This window comes from Trichechus manatus, unplaced genomic scaffold (genome assembly GCF_000243295.1).
Source record: "Trichechus manatus latirostris isolate Lorelei unplaced genomic scaffold, TriManLat1.0 scaffold00005, whole genome shotgun sequence".
In the NCBI taxonomy this organism is placed as follows: domain Eukaryota; kingdom Metazoa; phylum Chordata; class Mammalia; order Sirenia; family Trichechidae; genus Trichechus; species Trichechus manatus.
The window spans coordinates 35,124,110-35,141,084 of record NW_004443941.1 but is presented as its reverse complement, the minus strand read 5'-3'; the positions used below and the strand labels follow the sequence as shown (position 1 = coordinate 35,141,084).

Sequence of the window (16,975 nt, the reverse complement as noted above, 5' to 3'; positions counted from 1 at the left end):
GATCAAAAAAACGGAAAACAACAGGTGTTGCGAGGTTGTTAAGAAACTGGAAACTCATCCACTGCTGGTGGGAATGTAAAATGGTATGGCCACTGTGGAAAACAGTTTGGCAGTTCCTCAGAAAGTTAAACACAGAACTACCATATGACCCAGCAATCCCAATCCTAGGCATATACCCAGAAGTGAAAGCAGGAACGCAAACAGAAACCTGTACGTCAATATTCACTGCAACACTTTTCATAAATAGTCCAAAGGTAGAAACAATCAAAACATCTATCCACAGATGAATGGATAAACAAAATGTGGTATATACATACAATGGAATATTACTCAGCCATAAAAAGAAATGAAGTCCTGGTGTACGACACAACATGAATAAACCTTGAAAACATTATGTTGAGCGAAATAAGTCAAACAAATAAGGACAAATACTGCATGATCCCACTTATATGAAATAAGCAAATATACAGAAACCAAAGATTATTAGTGGTTACCACGGTTGGGAGGGAGGGAGGGGGAAAAGGGCAGTTTTTGCTTAGGGAGCACTGAGTTTATGTTAATAGTGGTGGAATAATTTGGAAAAGGATATGGAGAATAGTTGCACAACATGAAGAATGTAATCAATGTCACTGAATTATACACAGAAATTGCAGAATCAGTGAATGTTCTGTTGTGCATATGGTCACCACAATAAAAAGAAAAGAAAAATCAAGGGAGAAAAGAATCTGCATTGACAAAATCAGTGTCAAAAGTCTGTAAGTTAAACTCATGCTTTTTACTCTCAGGACAGTTCTCTAGAATTTAATTCAAGCATTATTTCACTCAATTCTAACAAATGTATTCCCCCACAGATGAGAATCAACAACTAAGGAGGGGACAAGACTAACTGCTACAAATAGGCACAATGACATCTACAAGAAATTACACACACAATTTTTTTAAATAAACGTTATGCATTTGTCAAAATCCACAGAACTAAAATCATAAAAGAGTTAACTTAAATGTATGCAAATTAAACAAAAAAATCAACCAGTACATCTGAATATCCTAGGATAGAACACAGATTGTGACAAACGAATCTAACTGTATTACAAATGCATGACACAACTTCACTGAAGAGGGTAAGGGGAAAAGAAACTGGAAAGTTTAGTAACTTTCCAAAGTTACTTCCTTTGGAAATCAATGTTTTGACTAGAAATTGTAAGGCTAATGACACAAGGAACTGTTCACACAGTATATTCTAGTTGGTAAATTTGTTTCACACAGGGCTATGGGGCTAACAATTCTAAACCTGCTTTAACGTGTATCCCAAAAAACCCACTGCTATCAAGTCGATTCCGACTCACAGTGACCCTATATACGGCAAAGAACTCTCTCATAGTTTCCAAGGGTGTAATCTTTATGGAAGCAGACTAGTCTTTCTGCCGTGGAGTGTGTGGTGGGTTTGAACAGCTAACTTTTCAGTTAGCAGCCAAGCAAGCGCTTAACCGCTGCTCCACCAAGGCTCTGTTTTAACTTGCATACTGGGGTTGAATAAATAAATAATGGTTGATGGGTGCGAGCCAGGTTTCTCATCATAGGAGAGAGAAGTTAAAATAAGCAAGGGGAAGGCTAGAATGCATCCTGTGAAATGAATCAGAGTTGGAGAAATGAGAATAAACTCATGTTTAGCTTAATATAGAGAGAGATGGATAGCTACAGAAGTAATTCTAGATACATGTGTGTCCATGGGTCAGTATAAATACATATATTTCCTATCTCTATCCACCGACAGGGTCTACAAGCAGTGACATCCAGTAGCAATGAACACACTCAGCATGCAGATCTTAGTTCCTAAATACTATTTCCCAACAAGAAGCAGAACTCCTTGGAGAAATGGCTGATTCAAGGGCTGGGGCAGGGGAAATACAAGATGAGCTTGGTGCATGTTGTAGAGCCAAAAAGCAAGTAAGTGCTCAAAACTCAAAAGGGTGGGCATATAAAAGGGATGCAGGAGCCAACTTGAGAAAGTCTCCCAATGATTAAGGCTGGGAAAAGCTAAACAAAATAATGTAATATTGCATTACCTCCCAAAATATAAAATAAATATACATGAGCTCATACTTGTCTTAGTTATCTAAGTGCTGCTGTAACAGAAATACCACAAGTGGATGGCTTTAACAAACAGAAATTTACTCTCAAAGTTTAGGAGAAGGCTAGAAGCCTGAATTCAGAGTGCCAGCTATCTCTGTCAGCTCTGCAGGAAGATCCATGCCGACCAGGACAGCCTCTTCTCAGCTGTGTCCGCAGGGAGGCCTCTCTCTGGCCCTCGGCCCCTAGGCCTGACCTCTGCCCTGCTAGGCAAGAGTTACAAAGGTCTTCAGCTCCACTGGTAAGTGCCCAGAGGCACCCCACTCCAACAGGAAGCCTCCTGCCCACAGGCACTCAGCTCTGTCTTGCTCCGTGGGTCGGCTCCCACACCATCTTGTACCAGTCTCCTGGTTCCACTGCTGCCCTCTTGGCCACTGCTTCTCACCATCTTGTACCATTTCTGGTGTTACAACTCTCTGTGTCTCCTGGTTCTAGAAGGTTCTCAGTGAAGGGACCTCAGGTCCAGAAGATGCGCTCCGCTCCCATCTCTTCTTCTTGGTGGTACTGAAGTCCCTATCTCTGCTTGCTTCTCTCTCCTTTTATCTCTTGGAAGATAAAAGGTTGTGACTCAAGTAAAGGCATGACTTTAATAAGGGTGGTAGGAGTGATGGCTGGAGTAAAGGTGGGGTCTTAGTCATCCAGTGCTACTATAACAGAAATACCAAAAGTGGATGGCTTTAACAAAAAGAAATTTATTCTCTCACAGTCTAGGAGGCTAGAAGTCCAAATTCAGAGCGCTAGCTCTAGGGGAAGGCTTTCCCTCTCTGTCAGTTCTGGAGAAAGGTCCTTGTCATCAATCTTCCCTTGGTCTAGGAGCTTCTCCACGCAGGAACCTCAGGTCCAAAGGACACACCCTGCTCCCGGTGCTGTTTTCTTGGTGGTTTGAGATTCCTATGTTTCTCTGCTTGCTTCTTTTATATCTAAAAATAAATTGGTTCAAGACACAATCTAATCTTATGGCTCGAGTCTTGCCTAATTAACGTAACTGCCGCTAATCTCATCTCATCAACATCATAGATAGGATTTACAACACACAGGAAAATCACATCAGATGACAAAATGGTGGACAGTCACATAATACTGCGAATCATGACCAAGTTGATACACATACTTTTGGGGGACACATTCAGTCCATAACAGGTGGTGACCTGAATCACAATCTCTAGTAAGGTGGTGACTCAAAATACATCCTACCCTGATCCTGCCTCTTTAACATAATGGACAACTCACTCCCAAATGGGACCATAACCACAGGCATAGAGGCTAGGATTTACAACACATCACAAAATGTAGGATAATTACATCAGATCACAAAATGAAGGACAACCATACTATACTGGGAATCACGGCCTAGCCAGATTGACATATTTTTCTGGGGGACACAATTTAATCCATAACACTGGTATAAATAAATGGTTGAATAAACAAGTGGGGGAAAGGGACAAATCTTCCTTAGAAAAGACTGCCAAATAATTTAAGTAGGTACCTTCCCCTCCAAGACTCGAGCTTACATCTCCACCCACAAATCCACCCCTTGAATGCAAACTGGACTTCGGTGACTCACATCCAAAGAATATACTATGAAAAGGTGAAAACAGTTTTAAGTTTTCAATGGAGAAATGTGGCAAACACTACTTTAACCAAACTATCAAGGTTAAGGTTGTATTTAAAACAAAAAAAGAAAAGGTGCCACTGAATCAATTCCAATTCATGGCAACCCCACATGTTTCGAAGTAGAACTGTGCTCCATAGGGTTTTCAATGACTGTTCTCTTTCAGAAGTAGATTACCAGCCCTTTCTTCTGAGGCACCTCTGGGTGAATTAAAACAGCCAACCCTTCAGTTAGTAGTGCTTAACTGTTTGTGCCACCCAGAAACTCCTAAGATCATGTAATCACTGATATAATAGGATGATGAGGTCATTTCACTTCCACAAAACCCAGAACCCCAGTCTAATCCTAAGAAAAACATCAGACAAACCCAAATTGAGGCACATTCTACAAAATACCTGACAATACTCCTCAAAACTGCCAAGGTTGTGAAAAACAAGGAAAGACTAAGAACCTGTCACCGATCAAACTGAATGCAATGTGGTATCCTGGGGTAGATCCTGTAACAGAAAAAGGATATTAGTGTAAAACTGGTGAAATCTGAATAAAGTCTGGGGTTTAATTAATAGTAATGACCAATTACTATTCTTAGTTTTGACAAATGTATCATGGTAATGTATGATGTTAACATTAGGGGAAACTGAATGAAGGATATACAACTTTCAGTAAATTTGAAATACCAACAACTCCTCACTAAACCTTGAAGGTGTTAAATATGGTCTCCATCAGCTGTTTAAGAAAATAGAAAATACGCCATGTCTTTTTAAAAGGTTTTTCCAAATCTCTAACATAAAAGTTGTAACACTGAAAGTCGTAATCTATCTAAAGTACTTAGCAATCCAAAACGATTTCTTCCTCGATGGCTATAAATAGCAAAAGTTTTATCTTACTTACTAACATATTTTTCACCAGAAATTAGTGTTCCTCCCTCTTATTCTGGCTTCAACAACTATTCAGAATCATTTTTCCTTTATAAATAGAAAAATTTATATTCCACAGGCAAATTTATAAACCAGAAACTCTAACCTGTATGTAATATTTAACTTAATCTAACAGAACAAAGTTATTTATGTTAAAACCTTCAATTTTTAATAATATAATCATTACCTTTATTCACTAACTTTAAGGTATTTACTGAGTAACCAAAATAATTTTTTCCATATATTTCTTTCATTCATTCATTCATCTATTTACCTACTTATTTAAAAAATTTTACAAAATGTCTATTATATGCCAGGACTTTTTCTGGTAGTGGGGACACACCAGTAAACAAGACAGGCAGATCTTTGCTCTCAGTAGGGCATATATTCTAGAGAGGGAAGACAGGCAGTAAATAAGTAAACAAAATAATTTCTAATTGTGATAGCGCTGTGAAAGAAATAAACAACTATTTATGGCCACTCCACGTGCAGCAGAGAGAGACTACTTCAAAAAAAGTAGACAAGAAAGGCACCTAAAGTACGAGACAACTGAATTGAGACCCGAAGTACGAGAAAGAGCCAAGAAAAGAGCTTGGTGAAGAAACTTCTAGAGACAGAGAATGGCAAGTGCAATAGTCCTAAGATGAAGAGCTTAGAATGCTGAAGGCACTGGTTAGGAAAAAAGACCAAAATTTCATGCATCCAAATACGTGGTGAACAAGACATACAATGACAAAAGATGAGGTAGAATACGCAGGCATAAGCCAAATCGTGTAGGCTGTGCAGAAACTCAAGTACAATAGAAAGTCACTGAAATTTAAGCAGAACAGCCACATTATCTGGTTTACGTTGTTTTTAACTTCTAAAATATATACTTGGTAAAGTAAGCATAATTTAAGTCTATTTCTATCATCACATACTTGGAAAATTGGTGTCAAATAACATAGCAATCTAGTCAGATTAGTAATTCAATCACTCGAAAGCATTTAGTGAGCTCCTACTCTGTGCCAGACACCTCTGGGTGCTGGAAATACAAAGATGATAACAGTGATATTACCTTCTACTCTGAGCAATCCAGTTTTCATCCTCAAGGGTTAAGCAGTGGTTCTCTAACTGTGCTGTGTAACAGAACCACATTTGGTGTATGTTAAAAATGCAGACATCTGAGTCCCACCAATCAGCAATTCTAATTCAACAGATTTCCAATTGTCCCTCACCACATTTAATCAGCTGTGATTTATAAATTACACCTTCCCATTTTCTTCTTGAGAATCATGACATAATGAAATCAGTATAGATAATGGAGTAAGTATGCAGTATAGCACAGGTTGTCCTGGGTGTGGGCGTGTGTGCACACGTGCGTGTGTGTGCAGACGTAAGTAGAGAAGGATGGGAGAGATTAATAACCACTTCACTAGAGAGTTCTTGGTTTTTTTTTTTTTCCATTTATAATTACCATGGAAGAAGAAAGGACTTCTACAGACTAGTGCTTCTCCAAGTGACATCTACAGCCCACCAGGAATCCATGAGATCCTTTCGGAAAATCTACCAGGTCAAAACCATTTTCATAATAATACTAAAATATTATTTGCCTGTTTCATTCTATTAGCATTAGCCCTGATGGCTCAAAAGCAACAATGGGTAAAACTGCTGACAGCTTATTACCAGTGGCACTAAATTGTACCAGTAGTCGTTACACTCTTCACCACTAAAAAATACCAAACCAAACCCTTTGCTGTCGAGTCAAGGGACAGAGATGGTACAAAATGCAGAAAAGCTGCCTGCCTCCTGGAATTCTACAAGAAGAAAATAAGCCAATGGAGTGACTTGGTTGCAAACACCTGTTGTCCTCCAAGAAAAGGAACGCAGCATCCCAGGAACCTTTCTGAGATCAACAGAACTGTTGGAGAGACCATGGTGGGCAGCGTTTTCTCCATTTCAAAGCGTGGAGAACTGCTTCCTAGGTTTCAAAGAGTCAATCTCCAACACATTGGTTCCGGAGGGTGAAGCTGCCATGCAGATGGGCGAGAGGATGAGGCCATTGTCAAGCTCAAAAACATTATGCTAAGTGAAATAAGCCAAAAACAAAAGGACAAATATTGTATAATTCCAATTATATGAAATATCTAAAATAGGCAAATTCACAGAAACAGAAAGTAGAAAGAGGTTATCAGGAGCTGGGGGGAAGGGAAAATGGTGAGTTACTGCTTACCTTGTACAGAATTTGTTTGGGGATGATAAAAAAGTTTTGGAAATAGCGATGATGGCTGCACAACAGTGTGAATGTAATTAATGCCAATGAATTGTACATTATAAAACTGCTAAAATGGCAAATTTTATGTTATACATATTTTATTACAATAAATTTTTAAGGTAGAAAGAAAAGGGTATTTGATACTAAAATGAAAGGTACAAAGAATTTTTTAAAATCCATTGGTCTGTTCGGCAAAAAAAAAAAAAAAAGTTAGTATATCCCCATTTCAAAGATGAGGAAACTGAGGATAAGAACAGTTCAGTATTTTATACACCCCCATCGACCAGTACTGATAATATGAAGTACAAGTAAGGCAGGAAACCCATTACTCTGACTCCAAATCTGGGACTTTTTCTACTAAATGGTGTTTCCTGAAAAGAAAGAAAAAAGTCTGAATGTGATTCTAAGTGTGATGGAAAGGTTTTGAGAAAAAGATATTATGATCTGATTTACATTTCTAAAAATCTCTCTGCTGTGTACAGAACAGAATAAAAACTGGGCAACAAGTTAGGAAGCTCTGGCAGCAGCGTAAGAGATGGCAGGACCAGAGTAGCTTAGACCAGCCTTATATGTATTTGTCAAAAAAAAAAAGGAAAAATCCCAGACAAATCTACATAAATAGTGTTGAGATGCATTTTCTTTACTTGGCTCCCACAATCTCCTTGTAAAATGTTTAATCGCAGTCTTCTTTGCAGGATCCCCCTTATTTCCCCAATCTCTTCAAGTTGGAAATGTTCTAAGACTCAGTCAGTGAACCTCTTTCTCCTACGTACTCTTATTCCTGTGATTTCATATCATCTATGTGATGACAATTTCCAAATTTGTATTTCCAGTCTGGACCTCTCCTCTCAACTCCAGACTCATATATTCACTTGTCTGTGTAACTGACATCTCCAATTTAATAAACAAAACTGGGCTCCAGACTTTCCCCCTTAGCAACTCCGTCACTGCAACTGCTCAGGGTTAAACCTTAAGAGATAACCGTGCCTCATCTTTCTCTCACACTCTACTTCAAATATGTCAGCAAATCATCTCAGCTATACCTCAAAATACATCCAGAAACCAACCACTTCTCATCATCTCCACTGTTATTACTCAGTCTAAGCCATCGTATCTCTCACTTGGGATTACTGTTCTCTTCATAACTGGTCTCCCTGGTTCTGCTCTCACCACTTCCCCGCCACTCCCTCATTCTTAATCTACTCTCAACATGAAAGCAAAGTGGTTCTATTAAAACTAAATTAGACCATGTCATCAACTGCTTGGGGTCAGTGGTGGTTCAGTGGCAGAATTCTCACCTTCCATGCTCAAACCATGGAGCCCTGGTGACACAGTGGTTAAGAGCTTAGGCTGCTAACCAAAAGGTCGGCAGTTCGCATCCACCAGCCACTCCTTGGAAATGCTGTGAGGAAGATCTACTCCGTCCTGTAGGGTCGCTATGAGTCGGAATCAACTCAATGGCAATGGTTTTAACAGCTATGCTAACCCAGGTTCAATTCCCAGCCAATGCACCTCAAGTGCAGCCACCATCCATTTTTCACTGAAGGCTTGTGTGTTGCTATGATAAAGAACAGGTTTCAGCAGAGCTTTCATACTAAGACAGACAAAAAAGGCCTAGTGATCTACTTCTGAAAAATTAGCAAAGAAAATCCTATGGATTACAATGGTCTGATCACGTTGTGCCCGGGGTCACCAACTCAACCGCAGCTAACATTAACTGCTCAAAACCTTTCAATGGCTATTTCACTCAGAGCAAAAGTCAAAGTTCTTACAATGACCTTCAAGACCTAACATCATCATCTGACTACAATCACTTTGTGCCCCGCTCCAGCCACTTACCTCTTGACCTCATCCCATACTATGCTCCCCCAGTTCACTTCACTCCACACACAATGGCCTCTTTTCTGTTCCTCAAATATTCCAAGTCTGTTCCAGTCTCAGGGCCTTTGAACTTGCTATACTCTCTGCCTAAAATTATCTTGTGAAAAGAAGGAAAGTGAGAAAAGAACTAAAGATAATCAAGCAATAATATCAACCAATCAAGCAACCATATAATATGCAAGACTTGTTCCTTCACTTACTTCAAATCTTTACTCAAATGTCACCTTCTCAGTGAAGTCTTCTCTCTCCATCCTATTTAAAACTACAACCACCTCCCTCCAGTCTTTAACTTTCCTTATGCGCTTGCTGTCCTTTATTATTCTCCACAGCGTTTACCTAACATACTGTGTATCTTATTTATGTCTTCCCCAACTAGAACAGAAACTCTAAAAATTTTTCTGTTTCACCCCTTGCTATTATACACCTAGTCCCTAGAGCAGTACCTTTCACACGGAACTCAGTTTGTTCAATGCTGAATCACTGAATGTTAAATAGAGCCTCTCCAGCAGTGCCAAATTTTGTTAGGCCAAATTCAAATGCTGGGTCTAGCCCTAATTAAAACATACCAATTCCTTTGTCATTATTTATATGATCAGTATTCATATTCAGAATTATATTATATTATGCTTTTATCATTCTGTTATCTAAGATATTTACTGATTCCAAACAGTTCAACTTGTTACTTACTCTGGTATTACTGTAATAAAAAGAACAGTAGGTTTCAATCAGAAGTCCTGGGTTCAAATTCCAGCTCTACCATTTAGTAGTTTTATAACTCAGGCAGGTTAGCTTTCTCTAAGTCTTAGTTTCTCATATATAAATTGGCAGGATGGGGGTAAAGACCTACCTGCCTTACCTATCGAAGAATTATTTTGAAAATCAAATAAAAATGTATAAGAAGATGCTTTGTAAATTATGAATGATATACACTGTGAGTTAAACACGTACATACTGTAGTCTGAAAAAAACCTGATATGGGACAGAAGAAGTTTAGTGTTTAAAGCGGGACATCTCATCCTATCTCCCAGCTCCTAGTGCGAAGCTCTGGTTTTGCAGTCAGACTGGCTCTTCAACTTACTTGCTGTACCTTAAACAAGTTACTCAACCTCTTAGAGTCCTGGTTTTCTCGCCCATAAATCAAGATAATACCAACCATGTACATTCAAATGTGCCTATAGAATACACTTAATGAAAGACATTTTTATTTTTTGTAGTTTTTATCTTCTTCCAAATGGGCAAAAACCCAAAAGCAGATAATACAAACTACACCATGCAGGTAGGAAAGGAGATGGTTTTGACTTAGAAACTGAATATGAAAGAAGAAAAGTGAGAAAATAAAACTATAGGTAATCCAGCAATAATCTCAACAGTTCGCGTACTAAATTTGTTCTTTCTCTCTTGCCCTTCCCCAAGGTAAAATAATAGAATGAGATGCAAATCAGGATACAGACAAATCAGGATATACAGAAAACCATATTTAGTAACCTAAAAGAGTTCATTTTAAAACTAAATACTATTAAACAGTTCTTTCTCTTCAAAGAAAAATACTTTTATTAGTTTTTCAATTTCTCACACAACAAAGTATTTTATTTTGACCCTGTAGAACTCAAGGTACATGCCAAAAAAAGTGTAACAATTGTGGTTTTCCAGCTATAGAATCCTGATGTAATTTTATTGAATATGTTTAGAAATATAGCAGAATGAATGAAAAGTACCTTAAAAAATAAAACTGTATTTAAGATACATATCATACAAACGTTTCAAGAATGCTCTCTGAAAATCATTAGACTTTGATATATCGTATTTCCTCAATTTAATGACACCACTAATTGTAAGATGCACCATCAGTATAACAACCATTTTTCAGGGAAAAAACCAAACCTATCACATTAAATACACACTCAGATATAAAAAAAAATCCCAAGTTCAGGAAACATTAAAACGTAATGTATCCCTCTGGAATGCTGAAAATGTTCTATTTCTTGATCTGTGTGCTCATTACATAGGTATGTTAAATCTGTGAGTATTCATCACGGTACACACCTGATCTGTATGTATATTTCCTACATCAACAACAAAAAAGTTTTTAATATAATGTACTACTACTTCCCACATATACAAAAATCAACCAAATGAATTGTGGGTCTACATATGAAAGGGAAAAGTAGTAACTTCATGATCTTGAAGTAGGTAGACATTTCATAAATGGAAACAAAAAAGCAGTAACCAATTGATAAACTGGATTTCCTTAAATTTAAGAATTTAATTTACAAAGATGCCAAGAAAATGGAGGGCTAGCCACAGAGTAGAAGAAGATATTTGCAGCAACACATACATCTAACAAAGGACTATATCCAAAATATATTTTTAAAAGTACAAATCAATATGAAAAAAAAAAAAATCCAGAAGAAAAAAGGGCAAAAGATTTAACAGACACTTCACAAAAGCAGATATCCAAATGGCCAATAAACATGAGGTCTCTAAAAGGTGCTCAACTTCATTAATCATCAGAGAAATACAAACTAAAACTATAATGCGATACCACTACACTCCCTTCCAGAATAACTAAAAATGGAACGACTGACAATACCAAGTGTGGGCAAGGATATGGGGCAACTGGAACTCTCCTACACAGCTGGTGGAAGTATAAATTTATAAAACACCAGCAGAATCCACTAAAACCATGCCATAAGTGATGACCCAATAATTCCACTCTAAGGTATATATCCAACAGAAATGCACATATATGATCACTCCCTCCAAAAAAAAAAAAAAAAATACAGTAACAAAATGAAACAAAAAAAAGACAATTAGAAACCATACAAAAACAGCAATCAGAAAAAAAGTCCATTAACAGTAGAATGGTTGAAATGTGGTATATTTCCACAATAAAATATTAAGACATAAAATATAAATACATGTATTAATTGTTTAATGAGAAACTAATCTGCTCTATAAACCTTCATCTAAAGCACAATAAATACATACATGTATATACGTAAGACAACAACAAGAATGAACAAAGTACAACAAACACAACATGGATTAATCTCATAAATGTAGTGTTGAGTAAAAGAATATACTGAATTTTTACACAAATAACATGCGTGTTATACGTTCCCCACCACCCCTCACAAGGTATTTTCCTAAGGGCATTATGCTTATTTTTTTTTGCTTGTTATTGTAAAAAAAAATTAGCATAGCACACCTGTGAAACTACTTCACAGGGGAGGGTGTGGTTGGCAAAAAATGTGTAAAGAGCACATTATTTGCATAAAAATACGGTATCTGTATGATTCCACTTCTACAGAATTCAAAAACAGAACTTGTCTACAGCGTTAGAATACAAGGAATGCAAGCGGCACTGGGGGTCCTGGTCCTGGTATATTTCTTGAGCTAAGTGCTAATCACATGACTGTGCTAATTTAGTGAAAATTCATCTAGCTGTACCCTGTCCTACTTCTGTCATACTTCATTAAAAATCTTAAATTAAAAAGGGTTCCCAACTGCTGGATCAGGATTTCTAACAATCCTTTCCTATCACCAAGATTCATTATCTCTACCATGCTCAGGGACGTGAGTATCAGCAGTCCTACATCATCCCCACGGCTCTTCAGGATTCAAACATCAGTATCTCTGTTCATATGCTACCAACAGCTACCACTTGCTAATTATCTGCCATAAGCCAAGCATTCGAATATTCAATTATTCAAATATTTATTGAGTATCTACTCAATAAATGCACCAAAAACAACACATGGTCCCTGGCTTCAAGGAGTTCATAATCTTATAGAAGACCACATATACAGATAATAAGGTAAATGCACAGAGATACATACAGGAAATTATAAGAGTACAAAGAAACATCAAACACAGCCTGGGGGAGGCAAGGTATCAGGGTAGGCTTTTTACAGGTGGTAACACCAGAGTCTTTAAACGATGTCTTTAAAGTAGTAACTATCCTGGCAAAGTACTGCAACCAAGGGAATAGCCTGGGCAAAAGCACAGTGATCAGAAACAGCATAATGTATTTAAACTAACAATGAACAGATGCTAGATGTTTCTTGAGTGTGGTAAAAGCCAGAGCTGGGATGGGGTGGCGGAAGTGACACCAAACAGATAGGAAGAGACCAAGTCTTGAAGGGACTTATCCAAAAGGCAACAGGGCCAGTGAGGTTGTAAGCAGTGTAGAGGATGGACTTAAAAGTGATTACGACTGGCAGCAAGAAAGCTAGTTAGGAGACACTTGTAACTGTCCTGACATAAGATGACAAGGGCTTAAAACAAGAAAATGAAAGCTGTAAAAAAACCTAGAGAAAAGAATACGTATAGATACCTTGTACTGCTGGTCCAGAGATCACATTTTGAGAACCACTGACCTACACTAGCGGTCGACGAACTTTTTCTGAAAAAAGCCAAAGAGTAAATACTTTAGGCACTGTGCATCACATATGATCTCTGTTATATTTCCGCTCTGGTTTTTTCTTTTAACAACCCTTTTTTCTTTTAACCACCGTTCTTAGCTCATGGACCCTACCAAAAAAGGCAGCAGCTGGATTTGGCCTGTGGGCCCTGCTATAACTTATAAAGAAGTGATCATTAACCTTCCAATGAGATTAATTTTCCTAAAATGCTACTTGCATCATATTAGTCCCCTACTCAGAAACTTTTCCATTGGTTCTCACTGTCTACTGAGTAAGTCATATTCCTTAGCCAAGCACTCATAAGCGTCTACAATCTAGTGTCAATTGTGTGAACTCTATTCTTATTAAACCAGCCTATTTACATTTACCTGCCTCTGCATCTTTATGGTGTTTCCCAGTGTTCTTTCCTCCAGCTCCAAAGCTACCCAAATACCATTCCTTCAAAGCACAATTCAAATCCTACCTACAAGTGATCCCTCCCTCCTCAGAACTCCTAAAAACACTTATCTCAACTTATCTGAAATGTATTTGTACATTCATTTACTCAAATATTTACTGAGTATCCACCAAGCACAAAACAATGAATAAAACACAGTTCCTGGCTTTAAGGAATTCATAATACCTTGAGTTATTACTTACTTCAAATAAACTACAACTTTGTTAAGAACAGGGAACTACTACTGTTACTCCCTGTCAATAGATCTAGCATATAACGAGTAAATAAAAATGACGATACACATTTTGTAAATACATTTTTTTATGAAACAGCTAGATAATTGAAGTCAATGGGATTTAACTCTTACTTATATCAGTAACTGAAGGTAGCTGTTGTTAGGTGCCGTCAAGTCAGTTCCAACTCACAGCAACCCTATATACAACAGAACTAAACACTGCCCGGTCCTGCGCCATCCTCACAACCGTTACTATGTTTGAGCCCCATTATTGCAGCCACTGTGTCAATCCATTTCATAGAGGGTCCTCCTCTTTTTCGCTGACCCTCTACTTTACCACGTATGATGTCCTTCTCCAGGTCCCTCCTGATAACACGTCCAAAGTACATGAGACAAAGTCTCAACATCCTCGCTTCTAAGGAGCATTCTGGTTGTACTTCTTCCAAGATAGATTTGTTCATACTTCTGTCAGTCCATGGTGTATTCAATATTCTTCACCAACACCAAAACTTAAAGGCATCAATTCTTCTTCAGTCTTCCTTATTCACTGTCCAGCTTTCACATGCATATGAGGTGACTGAAAATACCATGGCTTGGGTCAGGAGTACCTTAGTCCTCAAAGTGACATCATTGCTTTTTAACACTTTAAAGAGGTCTTTTGCAGCAGATTTTTCCAATGCAATACGTCCTTTGATTTCCTGACTGCTGCTTCCATGGGCATTGATTGTGGATCCAAGTAAAATGAAATCCCTGACAAGTTCAATATTTTCTCCGTTAATCATAATGTTGCTTATTGGTCCAGTTGTGAGGATTTTTGTTTTCTTTATGTTGAGATGTAATCTTATGGACACAACCTGAATGGTATAGGAACTACAAAATACTGGACTGTGGGAGAAGTAGACAAATGCATCTGTCTACTATTCCTTATAATAACAATACTAGTAGAATTTTTCCAACAGTCAATGTTACCAATATGGGTAAACTTGCATAATATTAAATACAGAAGTTGCTAGACCAACTCAAAGTTTACTTGCCTGTATGTTTACTTCACTTATGCTAAAAATTCAAAATAAGTTTTTACAACTAAATGGCTTTAAATTCATACTCAGTTATTACTCAAGTTTAAAAAATCATACACATGGCCTCAATCTTTTTTTAATAAAGTTCTCTATGACAATTCACGCTACCAAAATGACATTATTGATTTTATTCAAAATTTAGGAAAATACAGACATATTTTAAAATCTTAATAGTTAATTTTAGTTTACTGCTTAGAAATAGCTATAACTACAGAATTTTTTGAACCGGCAACAACCTTAAAGGATTCATCTTATATTTGAGAAGATATACTACCAAAACTTCTCAAGTCCAAAGTGTTACCTATGCCTTATTTTATCACACAAAAAAATGTTCAAGAATCTATAAAAGTGCCTCTAAAATCATTCCACATGTCAATGCAAACTCAAAAAAAAGTTTAAAACATTTATGGAAAGGTTCAGAAAACCAAAACAAAAGAAATAAACCATAAGATGGCATCAAAGTGCAAATAAGACTAACTTTTTACAAAACTCTGAAGAAAAAGTTTAGTTATTTACAGTCCAGAAAAGACTATTACACTGATAAATACTAAGACACTAGCCTGGTGACTGGAGGATAAACCCAAGAGCCAGGGATTCCCATTTCTCAACTGCTGTTCTGACACTGGCTTAGTATAGATACTGTCTTGGGCACATTACTGAACTTTTCTACATGTCTCCCCATAAGTTTAAAAAGAACAGCTTAACTAACATCCTCAGGTTGTGAGAATTGATTAAATGTTAATGAAGTACTTTAGGATCATAAAGGAAATCCACTGCATCTATAAAAAATAGTATTTGTTTAATACAAAACTATACCTAACTGTAAGGGTTATAAATCCAACCATGACAATACTTTCGTGTTTTCCTAACATAGCAAATCTTCAGTGAGTCAGTAAGGTGCATATATACTCAAGAGCCAGTTTAGCAACCTCAGAAAAATTCATTTTCTTCCAAATCTGTTTTCCCACAAATCAAATCACTATCCAACCCAACTATTTGCAATGGGAAACATGATCTGATTTAACATTAAGAAGTTACCAGTTGTTGATAAACTAATTCCAAATGACTGAAGACTAAGGAATCACAGTGGAACTGTCTTTGTTAACATACCAGAAAATGTAACTCCTGAAAATAATCCCAGGAAACAGTCGTTCTAACAAGAACTCTAAAATGTTTTTAGACAGTTGTTAAACTAGTTCCTTAGGTAGTTCCAGCAACTGCTTGGCGTTGAACGACTACAGGCTGGGAAGGCTGCTCTGGAAAAGTGCCGATGCCATCTCTAGCTGCCCCGTTCGTGAATGACAGTAACAATGAAAACACTGACAAAGAGCTGGGAGGCCACCCAAAGCCTCTCTCAGCAGTACTTCTGCACTACCCCAACATACAAAGCTCCAAATCCCGGAGAATGCTCTCCTCTTAACAGAACTCACACGCTGAGACCTTGTCTCTAGCCAAGAACGTGAAAAAGTACTATTCTTCACTCCCAGCCTTTCAACAGCGCGGAGCACCTCGTCGGTGCCTCTCTTTCTAAACTGTCAGAGGAAAAAGGAGAAAAGACTTCCTCTCACATTAAGGGAAGGGAACCAGGTGTACAGATGTCGACAACTCCCTCTGGTCGAGGGCGCCTGAGGCTTTGGCAGCGGGAGAAAAGGAAAGCACGTCCCTTGCTCGGCAAGACGGCGGAGGGTCGCCCTCCTCCGGTGTGGGAGAAGCGGGACTCCTTCCCCGGCTGGGGGTGGCGGCCGCCTACTTCCCGGGAGCCGGAGGAGCTAAAGCCCCTCCGTGGAGAGATGACAAGTGGACTCGGGTCGGGAAGCAGGGGGAACATTCCTCGAGCCTGGTCCCGAGCCGGCGGAGGCTGCCGAGGCAACTCGACCAACTCCGGGGTGAACGTGAGGGCGGCCGGCCCAGACTACCCGCGCGGGACGCCGCCCAGTCGGGGGAAGTGGCGAGGCCGTCCTCCGGCCCGCTCCTTCCCCACGCGGTCCGCGGCCAGCAGCCCGTCCG

The 16,975-nt window shown here is 38.4% G+C and overlaps 1 protein-coding gene across 3 annotated transcripts in view; it reads right to left on the bottom strand.

Annotated features, from left to right (window-relative positions):
* MEMO1 (mediator of cell motility 1) overlaps nucleotides 1-16,975 on the bottom strand; it is a 127,805-nt gene that overhangs the window by 109,866 nt on the left and 964 nt on the right. The window lies entirely within an intron of this gene.